Below are 18,792 nucleotides of genomic sequence, written 5' to 3' on the forward strand. Positions count from 1 at the left end.
CAGGAAAGAGACCCACAGGCCACTGCCTCAACCGCCCTTGCTTTCACACTAAGGGTAAACCCAGAGTGTGGTGCGGCTGCAGTTGGGCAGATTCCACTCACACAGACCGCGGGGACAGGAACCCCTTGGTCAGCTAATCCCCAGGTGGAGACAGCTCCCAGACACAAACACTCTGGACAAAGACAGAGCAGTGACTCACACACTTAAAACAGTTTACAATAAACAATTTATTAAAACCTTAGAACCTAGGCAATTGTGCAATTATGAGCTCAATACTTTAATCCTTAACACTGTGTACACACTTGGTACTGGGTTAGGGAGGGGAAAAATAGGAGGCTAGATAAGCAAACTGCCAGAAATTAGAAAACAAATACCACACTCCAGGCGCAGCTGACCAGCAGAGCAGACACCAGAAGCATGATGAGGTGCCAGGAACAGGTCCAAGGCGACAATGAAGATGACACGACACGAGCTAGCTATACCGGGAGGAGACCCTGGCCGAAAGGTTGATCAGGTCCTTCAGCTGACACGCGGATACTCCACACGAACACGGGCTAGCTATACCGGGAGGAAACCCTGGCCAAAAGGTTGATCAGGTCCTTTAGCTGACACGCGGACACTCCACACAGATTTTGGGGAGAAACCTAGTTTTATAGAAAGGGTCTCACTCACTCGTGTCAACATCTGATTGGTCCCTGGTTCCCCCTCCCTCCAGGCTCCGAACTGTTGCCCCCCACGCCAGCAGGATTTGCACACGGCACACTGGGGTATCTGGGCAGAATTAGGTCTCTGCATACAGTACTCTGGAGTTGCTGGGCAGAACTAGCCTGACCTCCAGACGACCGGGCCCAAAAAGAGTGGGAAAATGCATACTACGGAGTTGCTGGGCAGAATCAGGTCTTTGCACACTGCACTAGCTTGACCTTTAGACGGCCCAACAGAAAAAAAAAGCAGGAAAGTACACACAGCACTTTAGTGTTGCTGGGCAGGATTAGGTCTCTGCCCTTTCCTATGCAGCAAGAACCTGGTCCAAGATGGAGACTGCCTTGTCCTTTTAACAGGACAAGATGGCCGTGGACCGACAATTGGCCATACAGAGCCATAACTGCGTATCAGGTTGCGACAAGTATCTGCCCTGAACTATGTAAAAATAATTACATAAATGTATAATCTTTCTCACAGTGGGCTGAATCTTTATCTGGTGTAAATCATTACAGATCATTTGATTTCAGTGTGCTACACTGATAATATTTTAAGCACATTCTTCCTATCCAGTATGCAGATAATTGCACAAGTTTTGTAAATAAACATCAAATAGTTCTGAAGGAATTGGATAACTCCCAAAAATATGACAATTTAAATATTGTGAAATATTTCCTTATTTTTACTCTGGCTTGAATCAGAAAACACTTTGACCTAGAGATTTATTCCTTTGCACCCAGCCTGATGTATTACTCTTCTCTACATCCTCTGCTGACTTTATCTTTTACAGCAGTTCAATAGACCTCTTCTTAGCATCTTACTCACCTGGTGATTTCAATACCTGAGCTGTGATCCTGTGTTTTGTTTCCATCTTGGTAAAGCAGAGAGAAATGTTTCAAGTAAAACTTTTTATTGACAAAAATGCAGATTCAAGTCAAATGAAATATTTTGTGAATTTGTGTCTATTTCATCAAATTGTTTCTGGCGGAGGGGGACTCTAAAATATTAAAATATACTATTTTGACATTTTTGAAGACAAACATTTTGATTTTTTCAGTTTGAAACAAATTTTCATTTTGAAACTTACTTCAAAGTTACTTAACAATATAAATTTTTAAAAAAACCTCAATGAAATGAAATATTTTATTTCAGGTTTTGCTTGATCTGAATATTTTTAAATATTTTCAGTACACTCAGGATTTCAAAAAATGTTCACAGTGGGTGAACCAGAAACATATATATATATATATATATAGGAACATCCAACAAAACAAAAAATCTGTTATTTGTCTAGATGTCCTGCACAAACATCTGCATACACTCCACACCAACCCCTCTTCTTTATCAAGCTGGCCCTCAGTTTCATCGTGGTATCCATTGCTCAAGCTGTTTTGTTCATTCCAAAGAAAAATGTTTACTAAATGTGGAGCTATGTAATGAACTAAGTTTAAACTTAATTTAAAATAAATGTTAAAAACCAGGACGGCCAGGAGTAAGATGCTAGTGAAAGTTGTGGCTGCCCTAAACCTGATAAGGAGGAATGTGGGTTTTCAAATTGAGAATGCTGCTAGTATGGCTGCAGATTTCCTCAGTCACAAACTGTACTAACAATTCCAGCAGTCCCTGATGAAAAGCCTTTCTCATTCCTTAATGCTTCATGGGAGTGCTGCAGCATCTTGGAATATTTTTCAAGTAGAAAGCCGTCATCATGACAACAGTGTAGTAAAGGAGGGCAAAAAATTCTTTCTGGTAGGGAAATAAAGACATCTTAAGCTTGACTTCAAAAGCTGTCTACAGCAAACAGTAGCTGTGGAGATACTGTTTCATCTTTGCCTTTGGGATATTATTAAGCCTTTCTAGTAGCTCTAACTGCAGGAGAAGGGATTACAGAAGTTGCTGCTGTGTAGCTGCCTGCCATACAAATATCTGGAAAAGCACTGATCACCCTTTTTTTTTAAAAGGGCCACTTGTTAGACAGCACAGAAAGCTTAACTTAAATGAATAACACAGCATACTGCGCTAGCCACACACCAACAAAAACATGCAAGGCACTCACAATTCATGCTGGCCATTCAATTGCTCTGGAGAATTTTCCCTTTTGTCATTACTGTGTACACAACAATCAGTGCCAGTTGAGGCTGCGCTTCGCTGCTACATATATCCTAGCAATGCCATTCACCCTGCTTCAACTAAGGTTGTGTCAGCATTTCCATGACAAATCCTCACTTTCAAGGGGTTACAGCTCAATCATAATAAAATCCACAATTGGCTGAAATGACACACAGTGTTGCAATGTTAGGAGCTTTGTGTGTGAGTGCCAGGAACCCAGAGATGTAAGTGATTACAGGTGGTTGTATTTATCTGGCACTCCTACTGCTCAGGAATGGCTTTATATTTAAAAAATGGACAGTGCAGAGTCACAGTCCTTAATGTGAGCTAATGGCCTAGTTAGTTTGAAAAGAAATAGGACAAGAAATTTCCATTGTTCAGTGCTTTTCCACAGGTCTTTAAAGATTTGTTACACAGACTCAGTGAAGAAGCTGTTAAAATGTATTTGGCCCCAAACAGGCCAAGATTTGTTTCGGTAAGCCGTGACACATTAAATCTAATAATGGTTACTGAGTATAATAGATAGATAGATAGACAGATAGATCATGTACCTGCACTGTTTGGTACATGACATATTTTGCTTTAGGAATATTATCATAAAAAAGAAACTCATTTCCTATAAATACTGCTGAAAATTGATTAAGGTCCCAGAAGTGGAGACTATATAAATGAGAAGGCTGAAAGTATGATAGGCTACCTTTCAACTCCAGGTGACTGATTCAAATTGGTCCTTGGTAGCAGTGGACCACCGACATAACCCTTTAATGCGACTATTTGCCAGAGTAAAGCACATCTATGAGTTCTTGCACGATCAGGTTACAAAGCTGTTACAATCCGACAGCTGCCTGTGTACCTCAAGTGTGTGCTTTCATTCTGGTTCCCAACGGGCAGGTATTCGCCAGCATAATTTACACTAAATAAAACTGTGATGATCAGTCCCCACAGGGATTGACCAAAGATGGGATAGAGTTCAGGAACATTGATAGTACGGTTAAACTTGCATTGTTACAGCCCATGCCAATCAATTCCATGTTTAAATTAATGACTTAACTTTTCAATGTTTTAAATCTAGCAGTAGTCACAAACATTACATCCTGGGTTCCATTTCTCTTTGGAGCAATTGCATGAGTTCAGATCAGAGTTTTAGCTCAGAGGTTTTTTTAGTATTTTAGTTCAGTTCTGTACCTTACTTGCATATAAACTTTTAAGGTAGGATTTTCAATGACAATTCCCATTTTTTAAAATTATTTTAATAAGACAATAAATTATAAAATAATGAGAACTTGGCATTCAAATCAAATAGGTGATTTGTGTGTGAGTTCCAGGAACCCAGAGTTTCTTTTGAAACTCTTAACCTTCTACTTCAACATATTTAATCTACTTGTGAACTATTGTTGAGCTAATCCATCTATTTTAGGAAAGATAATAGATAGGAATGTTTTCAGTCTTGTTGTAGCCAATCTGTTCCATCTTGTAGTAACCTTAGACACTCTGGTTACTGTTCCCAGACCTGAAGAAGTTGGACCAGAAGTTGGTCCAATAAAAGATGTTACCACACCCACCTGCTCTCTCTAATAGATAGGAATATGCAGATATTTAAAATGCAGATTGGATTGAACAGGGAACATTGTTAACCCTTTAACTGAACAGGGCAGAAGCCTGCTGGAGACCGACTTCCAAAGAGAACCAGTTAAAGCTGGGTCCATAACTAGTTGCTCTCAAAACAGGTACTTTAATGCATTTATCATTAGCCTTCCTTCCCTTGAAACAGAGCTTTAAATATCAGAGTTCTTTTGATAAATAATAAATACAAATATAAATGAACAAACAATTTTACTCTAGGCTAAGAAGCGGAAAAATATTCAAGGGATAAAAAGTCTTCTTTTTCTTCTTTTTATTAAGGCAATGTCTTTCACATTTGGAACAGTAAACACATTAATGAAAAGTAAAACAAAACCAAAAGCATATGAGGAGGAAAGATGTCTTTTGTGAGAGTGATCCATGGGATGTATTTGCCATTGGCATTTATTGATTATACTGGGAACATACACATTTCCCATTGATTTCATTGCAATCGTTTTTAATTTTTTCTTCCTTCCTTTTTCTGCTTCTTAGACTTCACACTCCAGAATACACAGAACCTTGCTGGACACAACTGCCCTTAATGTTACAATAGCAAACAGACAGTATATTCAACTGTTAGATTATCCTCATCATAATATATGTGTAATGAAATAGTTGGCACATTCCTCAGCTCATTTTGAGCATGACTGCACAGCTCTTTCTCAGGTTGATGATCATTCACTCTCATAATTAACCATGACATCAACCCCAATGGGATTTCGAATGAGAGTAAGTGATCACCAGCACAGGTAAGAGTCGCACAAGTGGGCCTTCTTTTTGCCATTGACTTCAATGGGGCAGGATTTCACCCTAGGTGTTATTTAGATCAGAAGTGATGCTTTGCCCTGGAACTGTTTATTAATATAAGTATAATTAGGAGCCCATCTCAAGAGCTGAAATATATTTATATTGAGGTACATTTTCTAATACAGTTAGGACCATTATACTCTGAACCTAGGAACTTGCCAGGACTTTATTTATATCAGTATTGAATTTATTAGGAAATAAAAAATGTCTCGTGCTGCTGCACTATAGTATACACTGCAAGTTTTCCACTTTTCTTCTTTTAAGATTTTTAGAGCCTTCATTCAACCCCTGGCTTAGGCTTTGGGGAAAACTACCATTCATATTCCAAGACTTTAATATCATCTGAAGAATGCAGCATGAAACTGCATTCTTCAGTGGTGGTAAAAGTAAGAAAAACTGCCAACAAATTGTGCTTATTATTTTAAACTATTTCAAATCAGACTAGAAGATTGTGATATGAAATGTGGGAAATAGCATGACAAAAATGATAGCACAATTTTATGGCGAGTCACTGTTTTCCTGTTTCATTTTAAAATAATATCTCAGGCTGCTGTGATGTGAGCATAAGAAATGTATTGGGGGAAGATTTTCAGTACACCATAATCTGCTGGGATTAGAAGTCCAGAGCAATAGAGCTATTTGAGTCCAGGATCACTTGTGCATTGTATACCATGTTAGGAAACCACTGTGCATCACACTAATCTTCTCCTTTGGCCCAGAGATCTGGTAAACGGGAAGGGTGGGATCACTCATTTGAGCACTCATTTCCCCCTTTACTTCCTGATATAAAACAAAAAAAAAATCAGACTGCTCTGTATACCCATCAGTACTTACCCCTATCACCTTGTGGTCTAGAGAGTCCTATTGAAAGTTTCATTTTGTAGGCTTCAAGTACAGACCCATTTCTGGAAGTTATGCTTTAGTTAAACTCAAGTTAATGAGTTCAATGCAGTGGTAACTAGGTGAATTTCTGTGACCTATACTATACGGGATGCCAATTGGTAATAGTCCCTTCTGGCTTTGAAATCTATTACTCTAAATAAAACCTCAAAAGTAAGTGTAATTTGTTACAGCATAGTTTAGGAAAATTAGGTACACCACATGCAAACTTCATGCTAGTGCAAGGAAAAGTCCTCTGAAGAACATGGTCAAGTTTAACACATTCTCGAAAATACAATTACTCCTTGTAGGAGTTACTTGAAAAGGAGAACTATTTTCTTTACATGTGCTAAAAAACATAAAGCCTGTCTGGTCATAGTAAGCACAGCATAGTGCAAATATAGTAATTATTTTTCATGTTTAAAAATATCACATATTTTGCATTTGGTGTATATGGTCTCATGTAAAAGTATATCAATTTTATTTTAAACTTTTCATGGCATTAAGTCTATTAACATGTTCAAATATTGCCAAAATAGATTTAAATTGCTAAATTACAATCATTAACTTTCATTTTTCAATGCACAGAGTTAAAATAATAGAATTTCAATAAATATTCATGTTTTACATTGACCATATCAAAGTTAAATGGTTGCAATTTATTTGTCATCAAAATTTCCTAGCTACAGTTGTTGATGTTGCAAACTGAATAAGGAAGCAGACAAATATAATGCACTAAATTAATCAAGCATTAACTTTTTCAAGCCTTGAATAAGAATAACGTCTCACAAAATTCCATACTCTGATTTTATTTCTGCATCAAATTCTCAGAATGGGATTATCTGGTAATTGTAGCTAAAAAAATCTACAGTGCAATTAACTGTGGCAAATCACCTTTGTGGATTTATCAAGATTTTAAATGTCCTTTTTATAACTATTTAAAATTATTTGATTTATTTCATTCCTGTTTGTTTACAGTACATAATTTATTTACAATAACCACAATATTTTCAAGAACTTTTAAAGATTAAAACTTTTTTCATAGCAGAATGACTGGTATCATTCTGCTCAAAGATTTACTTTGGTAATAACATCTAATGATTACCTTTGGACTTTACACTGTTTCTCTGATCATATGTCCTTGGCCATGGAAATGAAAGTGGTAAAGGCAACACCATTAGAGAAGTTATATTTCTTTTTTAATGATTTCATCTGTGGTTGCTGATTGAAAGCTGAAAGTGAATTTTTTTTTAAGCTGCAACTATACTTTAAATAGTTCGATGAAACCAACAAATATACTGAAACATGAAACCATGTTTGTTTGTTTTTAAAGAAGCTATTTTAAAAGTATTTTTGATTGAGATAAATTTATATTGTTTAATTCAAATGTTTCCCTTAATTTGTAACATTAAAAGATTAAAACAAATATACACTATAAAAGAAATAAACTACTTCAAGAACTTTGGTAGTTTTGAATACCTCCACATCTGGTGTTATTTGCATATCCAGAATAACAATATATTTTATTTGGTCTAAATAAGGAGAGGAAAATGAAGAATCCCAAATCTGGAAATAGATAGAACTTCTGGGATTCTTGTGTTTCATTCATATTTGAAATGTATATACTTAATGCTTCTTTAGCATTCTGTACTACAATCTTATATGTGACATGCCCCTATATTTGTAACAAATAAATATTTAATACTTAATTCCCTTTTTTGTGAAAAAAATAGAGATGATGAAAACATTATCTGACAGGCGCAATGAAGGCAAAAGCTAGCTGATTATAGGAAAGAAGAAAAAAGAAACAATGTCAGAGAAAATCTCAGTACACAGATTAATGTTTAAAATCAAATTTAACACTGGGAACAAATACTGCTAGAAAATTAAGGGTAAATGAAAAGATGGATAATTCAGGGGAATGATCCATGTAGGAAAAAAAAAACACCTGAAAGAAAGCAAAGTTTATAAAAGCCTCACTCTCTTATAAACTGTAATATATCTTCTTGTAGTTTGGTCATGCACTGTAACACAAAGCTTTGTTATTCTGTATTGTTTAAATTATGGCTTTTTTGAGTCAGAAGTGTGCTGGAGGGAAAGCAGCTGAAGTTCCAAATGACAGTGCTGAAAGCATATGCTAAGATAGAGAAGAGATGGCACAATGCCTTCAGAGGCGCTGGAGAAAGCATGCTCAGCAGCAATACTTACTACACCTTTCAAAAAGGCACTGCATGGGCTTTCTCCAGCACTGGTCTCTAGGCAGTAGCCACTTTATGGGAGGCAGATAGTATCCTGACCATATATTCAGCACCCTCAAGGTAGTTGGCTTTGATGCATGCACCACTGATGACTTGGATATTTCAGGTTAAGGAATACAACCAATTCTTTTCCAATAAGTCATATCTTTGACTATGTGGTTCTGTTGGTCACAGTCTCCCATTTACAGTGAGTACAGGGGGCTACTGCATTTATTAAGCCTACAATATGACAGTTCTGAAATAGAATTATTACTTGGAAGTAGGTTCCATTCCTCGGGAGTGCTGTGGAGAGCCCCTTTCCAACTTATATTTAACTTATATACTTGAGTTGGTTCAGGATTCAAGGATCTGGCCAAAAATATAAGCACAAGAGGAATGTGATGGGAGTATCTAGAATCAACGGGTACTGACCCCTGATATTTCAGATGACTGGATCCAGGAAATAAGGAACAATTTCTTAACAGCCTGCTAGTGCATCTCAGCTTTATTACAGTAATAGAGTTAAGGTTGCATCTGGAACATGAAACTTTGAATTTCCTGGCTTTAGTTCTAATCCTGGTGTTGTTCTGCATGCAAGTTTCCCACTGACCTCAGAAAGCTTTTGCCCTTTTAAAATTTCAACTTTACCATTACATTAATATCTTTGTGTGTGTGAGAGAGATGTAGGCACACAAGTGCACAACTGAGACTTGCGGGTTAATAAAATCAATGTACACTCATCATGACTTACTATATATAATCAGGTTTCAGAGTATCAGCCGTATTAGTCTGTATCAGCAAAAAGAATAGGAGTACTTGTGGCACCTTAGAGACTAACCATTTATTTGAGCATAAGCTTTCATGGGCTAAGCCCACTTCATCAGATGCATAGAATGGAACATATAGTAAGAAGATATATATACATACAGAGAACATAAAAAGGTGGAAGTTGCCATACCAACTGTAAGAGGCTAATTAATTAAGATGAGCTATTATCAGCAGGAGAAATTAATTAATTAGCCTCTTAGAGTGGTATGGCAACTTCCACCTTTTCATGTTCTCTGTATGTATATATATCTTCTTACTATATGTTCCATTCTATGCATCTGATGAAGTGGGCTGTAGCCCATGAAAGCTTATGCTCAAATAAATCGGTTAGTCTCTAAGATGCCACAAGTACTCCTGTTCTTTTTATATATAAACACTCACTCATGTGGTGTCCATTTGTGGCTTAAGTTAATCAAATACAACAAGAAGAATCCTAAAATGTCCTAAATACTTATGGATGTAGTGAAGTATTAGCAGTAGAAACTCATCTTGATGAAATATGTGTATACATTTCCATGTGTCAAAAGGGGAAAATATGCTTTAGAATTTACCTGACTACCCATCTTGAATTTAAAAATAGTGTGGAAAATATGTGTGTGTGTGTGTACGCGCGCACGCATGTGCATGTGTTAAAATCTATATTTGAACATATCTCAAATACCCAAAAACATGTATTAGAGGTGTGTTCCAAAGTCCGTTGGATTCAATGAGTATTTTTCCATTGACATCAGTGGTCTTGGGATCTGGTCCTTAATGATACAATGAAAACATATATTTAATTAATAAATACAGTTAAAAGTGGCATCCTTCTCTTTCTTTATGTAGTTTTCTTAGCGTTTGCTCGTGTACACTGGATAGTTTCTCCTTTCACTTAATGTACTATGTCTTGATGTTTCTGAATTGAAGAGATTAATTTTTGTTCTTTTCAATAGATAAGTTTATTGATTCTGTTAAAAGAATATTGCAATGGATGACAAAACTGCTGTGGAAAAGTACTGGAATTCTATTCAATTCATATGATTTTTCACCTCTTGTAGTAGACAAGCACATCACCCATATCATATTTTTAAAATCTGTTACCAAATACGTTAGCTTGTAAAAGTGAGTATTGTTCCTAGCAAAGAGAATTTTAAAGATGTTCTTGTACCATCCGTAGTTACATTTTAAATGGTTTCCCTCTTCTTATCTCTGAAATATATACTGTTTATATTTTTCCATTTACCTTTCTTTTGTTTGCAAATTTACTTTCATCAGTTATAACCAATGACTCAGATCATTCATTTCTCATTCTTTATGTGTTTCCCCAGCCTGTTTTCTTTATTACTGATGCACATATAGCTTTTCTACCCTTGTGAGTCATTTTGAAACGTGGGAGAGACTGCTGCAAGCAATATCTTCCTTGATCATACCAATTTTATGTAGACTCATTCTCTGTGCAGATCTAAAGAGGAAAGTAAATTGGAATTTTTCAATTGGTGATATAGCAGCAGTGCTGCTACACTGGAGACTTGATTTTGAAGGATGGTCTTGGGATTTAGGAACCCTGGCACCAATCCAATTTAGGAGACCACTGCAGAGGAAACTTGTTCACTCACCCGGGGTATTGGCTCCCAGATATAGTGGGACCCTGCAACAGACAGTGGGACAATAGCACAATATAAGTAAAAGCTAAATCAGCAAAAGTATCTCTAAGTTAGTAAAAATAGTGCTAAATGGCTCTGAAAGAAAAAACATCTCTTATATTGTTTTGTAATGCTTTAGGATCACTTGACGAAAACTGCATATATCGTGCTTTTAACTCATATTAGTAATAAGATATTTTTCATTATTTATATCACATTATAAAAAACACAATAGAACTAATGACAAAGCCAATTATAGAACTTAGCCAGATTTCCTGAACTAATTGCATTCTTCATAGTAGTAGTAGTAGTAGTACTGTTGGTGTTGATGTTAATATTGTGCTGGTGTCTAGAGATCCTAACCAAGGATCAGGTCCCTTTTTGTTCCTATATATCCATAAAGCCAGTCTCCACCCCAAAGAGCAGACAATGGAAGTATAAGATGAGAAACAACAGGTATATACAACAAACAAAGAGGGAGTGGAAAAACACAAGGTAATTGTGAAACTATTGTGAACATGTAATAAGCAACCATCCAGCATATCAACTGCCTTATATAATTTTTTACTTTAGTATAATCAGCATTTATTTATTATAGCAGTTAAAATGTACCAGGACCTTTATGATACAGATAGAAAGACAGTTCAAGCCCAAAGGCCATAGCTTACATACTTAGTTGTATTTAATAAATTCAGAGACTTAATGGGCATAGTTTGAAAGTATGAAACATACTTAATGGAAGAAGCAACAACAATGGGCTTGATCCAACATCTACTGAAATCAGTGGAAAGACTCCCATTACGTTCACTGTACATTGAATTGGGTCCAAAACGTGTTCCATTCTTCAGCTATAGCGGATGACAAAATACCAGTCTGAAGGATTTACAATCTAAGGGTCTGATTCAAAGGACATTGTAGTCAGTGGAAGGACTCTCATTGATTTCAATTGGCTTTATATCCCTTCATCTGATGGAGACAATACAGTGCAAATATGTTATTGGGAGAACTGGTAGTGAGTTTCATTATAGATTATTCTTGCAACTTTCTTTTAAACACAATAATGTCCATTGTTTATATCTGTCCTTTGACATTTGTGGGGAGAAAGTCATAGTATGAGAGAAGTGCATTTTCTTTGTGCCATGAAATTCTATTAAGGGTTAGCAGTGATACGAATTTTTGGAAATTGCCATTTCCATTCTGTCACTTAACTGCAAATTTTGGTGGCATAGAAAATTAATAACTGAACATGAATATTCTAACCTCGTGTCAGTTCCCTGGTGTCACCAAAGCAGCACAAGGAACCCTGTGAGTGGACAGTATTTCTAGGATATGCAGAAGAGAGAGTCAGACTGGACTTCTGCCAATAGGACCCCCCAGCCCAGTGCATAGAAACAATGGCCCATCCCCCAGCCATGGGAGTACCACTTGGGAAAGGAGCTCTCACGCCTCCCACGGGGGGGCAGAGAAAGAGCTGAGCCAAGACTCCCCAACCATCTCCTGGACCAAGTATATGTACCCAGCAGTCCATTCCTCACCCAGAGATATGAGCATCCTGCTGCTGCCAACTAAAATATAGTTAATCCTGTTGCTCAGGTTGTGCTCCCTCTCCTAGCAAAGCAATGCATCATAACAGTGCTGTTTATAGCTGTCTATATTGTAATTTGGTTTTGTAGTTTTTTCCTTAAAAAAAGAACCTGGAAATTACTTACAAAAACTACATTAAAAGAACATAATTTAGGTTGAAAAGTCAAGCACTCAGATGTTAAGAAATGTCAACAATTTAGATAGCCTGTGCAACCTTAATTCTACCAACCTGTGCATATGTATGGCTGTTAAGCAAGAGAAGAGTCCATGGTACATCACTGGAGATGTAGTCCAGCCATGAAGCACAGACCATAGAGGAGAATATGAGATGCTCAAACAATAACTCCCATGATGAACTGTGGTATCATGTCCAAATTGAAATTTACTGGGTTTTAACCCCAACATTTCCTCCCTCTTTTTTTCTTCCTAGCTTTCAGGTGACAATGGGAAAGGGAGCGGGAGGGCACAGCGGATGATTTTTCAACAAAATGTCAAAAAAAAAACCCCCAAAAACAAGTCCATATAGGTTTGTTTTTGCAGTTGATTTCCAGTGCATTTTTAGTTGTATTTCTTTAAACGTTGAAGACTCATGTTTTCTCAGTACTAAAGGCATCTGAAAAGCTGATATCCAACATTCAATTTTTTTCCATCTGGATATGTGGATGCAGAGGATAACTTCTGATTATTTGCAAACACTTCAAAAAACTGAGTGATGTAATTTGCTGCCTACCCATCTGTAAAGTGCTGCAAAGTTGGAAAACTCCTATAACATGAAGTATGCCTTGCTTTCTGATGTGCTTTTTCATAATCCTTTTAGTATTTGATTTAAAGAATCCTTTCACTTTGTCTCCTGTTATGATATCTTAATATCCAAAATGATCCACTCTTCAGTATACATGAAAAATATAACTATCTCAATAAATCAAACATTAGCTACTATTCCTTGCAAATAAACTTCATTCATAAAAATAATAATAATAAATGTTATTCCACACTCATAGCACCATTACAAACACAGCTTATTCACTTCTTTCCACCTATTTTCATTGTTTGAAATTTATGCTTTATGAGAACATATTCATGACAGAAGCTTGCTTATGCTCATTTCTCATAGTTCGTTATGTATATTGCTTCAAGTAATCAATATTTGCAATTTAGAATATGAGTTGGTTTGCTTAGACATAAGCCAAATGGAATTTTTCTGTTTTCGGGTGGGATTAATGTAGCTTTTAGACTCTGGTTTCCAGTTTTCACAATTATGAATTTAGTTTTCCTGCAATTGTAACCCACACGCTTCCTTGGTGTGGTGCTCTGTTCCATCTAGTGGCATGGAGACCACTTAGAGAGAGATTGAGTCTGCTCTGCAGCCGTAGCTAAGGTCCATGTGGCTTTTAGCTCATGCAGTAGAGGCTCATGCACTAAGCTTCAGAGGTCCCAGGTTCGATCTTGCCTGCTAGCTACCTGGGTCTGTTGGTGTTACACAATGTCAACGGAAAATCTACTAGTTGAGTAGACATTCCTGTCAGTAAACTTGTTAACTAGAATATTCTTGGGAAGCAAACAGAAAAGGGGTATGAAACAGCAGCTAGTTTGAATGTTTTTTATAGCATTCACTAAGCTGCAGTAGTAAGTAAGGTTTTGACAACAGTGTGACACAGTGCAGAGGGCACTAACTTTGCATTGAGAAATTCACTTCCTGTTTCAGATTCCCCATCTCTAACATAGACACAATTATACTTACCTCGTTGTAAAGTGCTTTAATATCTATGACTAAGAAGTACTATACAAGAGCTGCTATTATTAGTGCAATTACTGTCTAAAGCAAAAGTAGGAGACCTTGTCACTCTGCAGTACATCATAGCTCAAATATAGCCTAGGATATTGGAATCTCTTTTATCAAGGAACTAAAGCCAGTGTTACCCCTATTTTATATTATGCTTTAAATATTCTGGATCTTTAATATTTTCCTGCACACTATTAGAAATAGGCAAAAAAAGTTTCAGCTTAATGTCTACACAAAAGAAAGCACCTTTAAAACTGCAACATTCCCTAGTACTCCACACCAACTGAGAAAATAAAGAAGTTTTGGTTCCTAGAATATTTGGGGAAGTGCTGATATCTAGGGGTTACATCAGCAGAAATGGAGGTAGGAGACCTTAGTTTTATTTCTGACTTTGTCACTGATTTGTTGTGTGGCCCTAAATAGGTCACTTAACCTAATTCTGGGTCAAATTCAACCAAAGACTAAACAGGCTCAACTTGCATTGAATTGCACTTCCTCAGACCACTGCTCAATTTGGTCCCCTATTTCAGATATCACATGTGAAGAAATGGGGGTGATCATACTAATCTTTATATAGGTATTAATTTCAATGCCTCTGAGGCTTGCAGAAAAGTATTAAAAAGCAGGGAAGGAGGAGAAAGTAAAAAATGAAAGCACTCAAAGCACACACAAATTAAACATAACATAGTGTTTGAGTTAAAAACAAAACTAAGGGAGATAGATGCACTGTGCAACCCAGCCTGTTGGAGGTGGGGGTGGGGGGTGACAACAGGATGCTCCAGAATGTTTGCTTTCCAGTTATTTTGAAAGAATACAACAAAAGAGGTGATGGAAATAACGGTGTCTGATGTACCAAAGAGAAGTGTTGTGATTCTCATTAAACTGTGCTAATCATCAAGAGATCCAGGAGATTTGAAGATGTGCTGAAGACAAGGAGGAGTAAGAGTTACCACATAACTGTACTTTTCCTAGCCTTGTTTCTGGATATTATTGAATTCCAAGAGTGAGTCGTGACGGTGGTGCACTCCCACTGGCTCTCAGGGGGCATGACATCACCAACACTAGCCCTGCCCCTGATACAACAGCAGAATCTCTTTGATCTGTATTTCAATAAACTGCAAACCATCTTCAGCGTGAATTTAACAGTTTGCAGGCTAGAAAAACACTACTCTATTTCTAGAAAATAGTTGTGGTATTTTTATTATTCTTGGTGCGAATGACCTCTAAGTCTGACCACTATAATGTGGTGTAGTTAGGGTGGCCTTTGACAAGACTTCCAAAACTCCATTTGAGACCCAGTCAGAACCCTGTTGAAATCCATGGAAAGATTGCTATTGACTTCAAAGGACTTTGGATAAGATCAAGTCCAGTGGCATGACTTTTGACTTGATGGGTTGCTCTGAGCATATACCCCTGATATTAGTGAATTCTACTGGCTGCTGATTTGACCTCAGGAAAAATATGGGAACATTTTCCACTAAATTTGTCTTTATTTTTTTAAAATAACAATCAACATTTTAACTAAATATCTTCCTGATACCCTGGTTTTTAACCAGCTCATTGAAAATCATGAAAATGCATCCCATTTTTTGTTAATATTCAAAACTTTGATTTTTAATTTTTTTCGGGGGGGAAACTGAAGTTTGGAAAAATTCTACCACCTCTACTACTTATTCAGTTTCAGGTAAATGCCAATGTGCTAACAACAATTGTTATCCCATATATAATGTGGGACTAGTTATTTAGAAGACCATGTCTTTCCTCAGGTTGCATTCAGACAGATGAAATATACAACTCTTCTACTGTCTGTGCCTGGAACTTGGTTTTCTAAGGTCAGAGCTTATGTTTACCAAGGTTTAGGTAGCACTGCAAGCCTTTTTCATTTAGTCTCTTTTGACTGATTATTTTGTTCTCTGTTTTTCGGTCAGTTGTTTTAGTGAGTAAAATTCTACAGCCTGTGTTATGTAGGAGGTCAGACTAGACAACCACAATGACCTTAAGATGTATGAATTTGTAACAGGTGAAGGTCTATTCGAAAGGCAGAGTCTCTTGAGTCACTTTCATTTCTGTATATTTCGATACCCTTGTACAGTGACTACAGTAGGGACTTTTGTTAAACATTTTTGGAGGCTTAAAATTCACCATAGTCTGCATAAATTGAGAGGGATTTTTTTTTACATTGAATCAGTGTTATTCAATGGAAATCCTCCTTCAGGGCAGGTGGAGTTTTAAGGCTTCAGGACTCTACTATGTATTTATTTATCATCTATAAATACCCACTAACTACTCTATCCATAGGTATTTATAAAAGATAAAAAAGCAGTTGCTTGAAGCAGCTTCTTTTTAATGAATACTGATAATAAAAGAGATTTCCATTAAAGATTAGGCGAAAAAATCATTTTCAAGAAATACCATGCACCACTGTGTTTCTCTTACAAAGCTATATTATGCAGTGGTATTAATCACAGATATTCTATATTTACAGACACCTAGATCTCTTACCAGTAGTTCAGTACTCAGTCTAATTTTACCACCCAGCCCAAACAGCAAATGGCAGCATGAGTTTCTTTTTGTTCCAACAGTCTTCACTACTAAATTAGTCTGTGGGATGACAGGGTTTGGTACAATTTAAAATGATTACCCAAATTTCATATCACCTCTGTTTTATAATATGACATTCACAAAGCTACAAAACAATAACATATATGAATAATTAAACCTACCCTATTTAGATGCAATCTATCTAACAATTCATGTATGATTTGTATTTGGAGTTCGGAAGATGTCAAGAAAATCAAAATGTAGGTCATACGTGATATATTAATATTGTACTTTTTTATTTTGAAGATTGCCCAGTGAAACCATCTATGCAGTAGCAGAGAGAATGTTTCTGCTGCAGCACGTTGTTGAATGTCAGTCAATGTCTCTGAAAGAAATATTACCTGAGACTGACACACGAAGCCAGAGAGAACCATTTGAATTCTCTGCTTCAGCTACACAAGCATAGTGTATGAGAGAAATATTTTCATGTTCATTGAAACTAGAGAAATCAACTGAAAAAATATGGCTCTTCTGAAAATAGTCAACATGTTTTAGTTTACAGGAACTGCAACACCAAATGTCCTATTTCAGAGATATTAAATTTTTCAGCTGTATACTAAAAGTCAGTGGCTAAGCATTTAAAATATATACATCCAATAATTTACCCAGTGCAGTTCTTGGGAGCGTCTATCCACATTAAAGTTGCAGTTTTAGACAAGCTTAATTCATTTTATTTGTGGATGTTAGTAATTAATTAGGCTATAATAGTAGCACCATGCTGTTTCATGGAATAATCGTTTGTTTTCAAATGTATAAACTCTGAAGGCAAAAGGGAACTGGTTTACGGTGAGTAAAAGAGTGGAGCTTTCCTATCATTATACTGCATATCTTTTGATTTAAAGAACAAGTTTGAAAACCAAATCAAATTGTTCATCAGAAAGGGAGGCAGCAGATCAGGACAGGGAGGAGAGGTGGGAAAAGGTCACACTGAATGTTCTAAGAAGAAACTTGTATTTTATATATTATTTAATATATTTTCCCCCCAAATATAACGTTGAAGACTGCAGTGGGGGGACTGGATGGCTCACTGAGAAGAAAATATAGAGCTTCTCACTTCTAGGTCACCACTTCATAAACAGGGGAATCTCAAGTAGGTGTAGAGAGGTTATTTTACCTCTGTATTTGGCACTGATGTGACTGATGCTGGTATATTGTGTCAACTTCTCATGTCCACAATTCAAGAAGGATGTTGATAAATAGGAGAGGGTCCAAAGAAGAGCCATGAGAATGATTAAAGAATTAGAAAACATGCCTTATAGTCATAGACTCAAGGAGCTCAATCTGTTTAATTTAACAAAGAGAAGGTTAAGGGGTGGCTTGGTTACAGTCTGTAAGTACCTACATGGGGAACAAATAATTAATGACAGCTTCATCAATCTAGCAGAGAAAAGTATAACACGATCCAATGGCTGGAAGTTGAAGCTTCACAAATTCAGACTGGAAATAAGTCATATTTTTTTTTGAACAGTGAGAGTAATTAACCATTGGAATAATTTACCATGGATCATTGTGGATTCTCCATCACTGACCATTTTAAAATCAAGATTTCATATTTTTTTCTAACAGACAAGATGTAGGAGCTATTTTGGGGAAGTTCTATGGCCTGTATTATAGAGGAAGTCAGACTAAATTGTCACAATGATCCCTTCTGGCCTTGGAATCTATGAATTTCAACTTGAAGCCAGGTCTGTAGTTATTGGGGCCCAAATTAATCCCTGCTGTAAATCCAGTGAAAACAATGTAGTTATATCATGTAGGATTTGGCCTTAGAAGTTGCTTACCGCTGGTGGCTGTTTAGTGTTCTATCTGAAGTGAATTGATCATTTCCAATTCCCAGTGTATATATATATGTCCACAGTCCAGAATTATGATTCACACCAAATGACATCATTGTTGAAGAAACAGCCAAGGACTGACTTATTATTTATATTTTTGTTATTTATTATTGGTTTCCAGTAAAAAAAAACAACTTGTCTGCTAGATGATGTGCAATGCCAAGACAAGGCAAAGTCCCTTC

The sequence above is a fragment of the Mauremys mutica genome, chromosome 3 (assembly GCF_020497125.1).
Source record: "Mauremys mutica isolate MM-2020 ecotype Southern chromosome 3, ASM2049712v1, whole genome shotgun sequence".
Classification (NCBI taxonomy): domain Eukaryota; kingdom Metazoa; phylum Chordata; order Testudines; family Geoemydidae; genus Mauremys; species Mauremys mutica.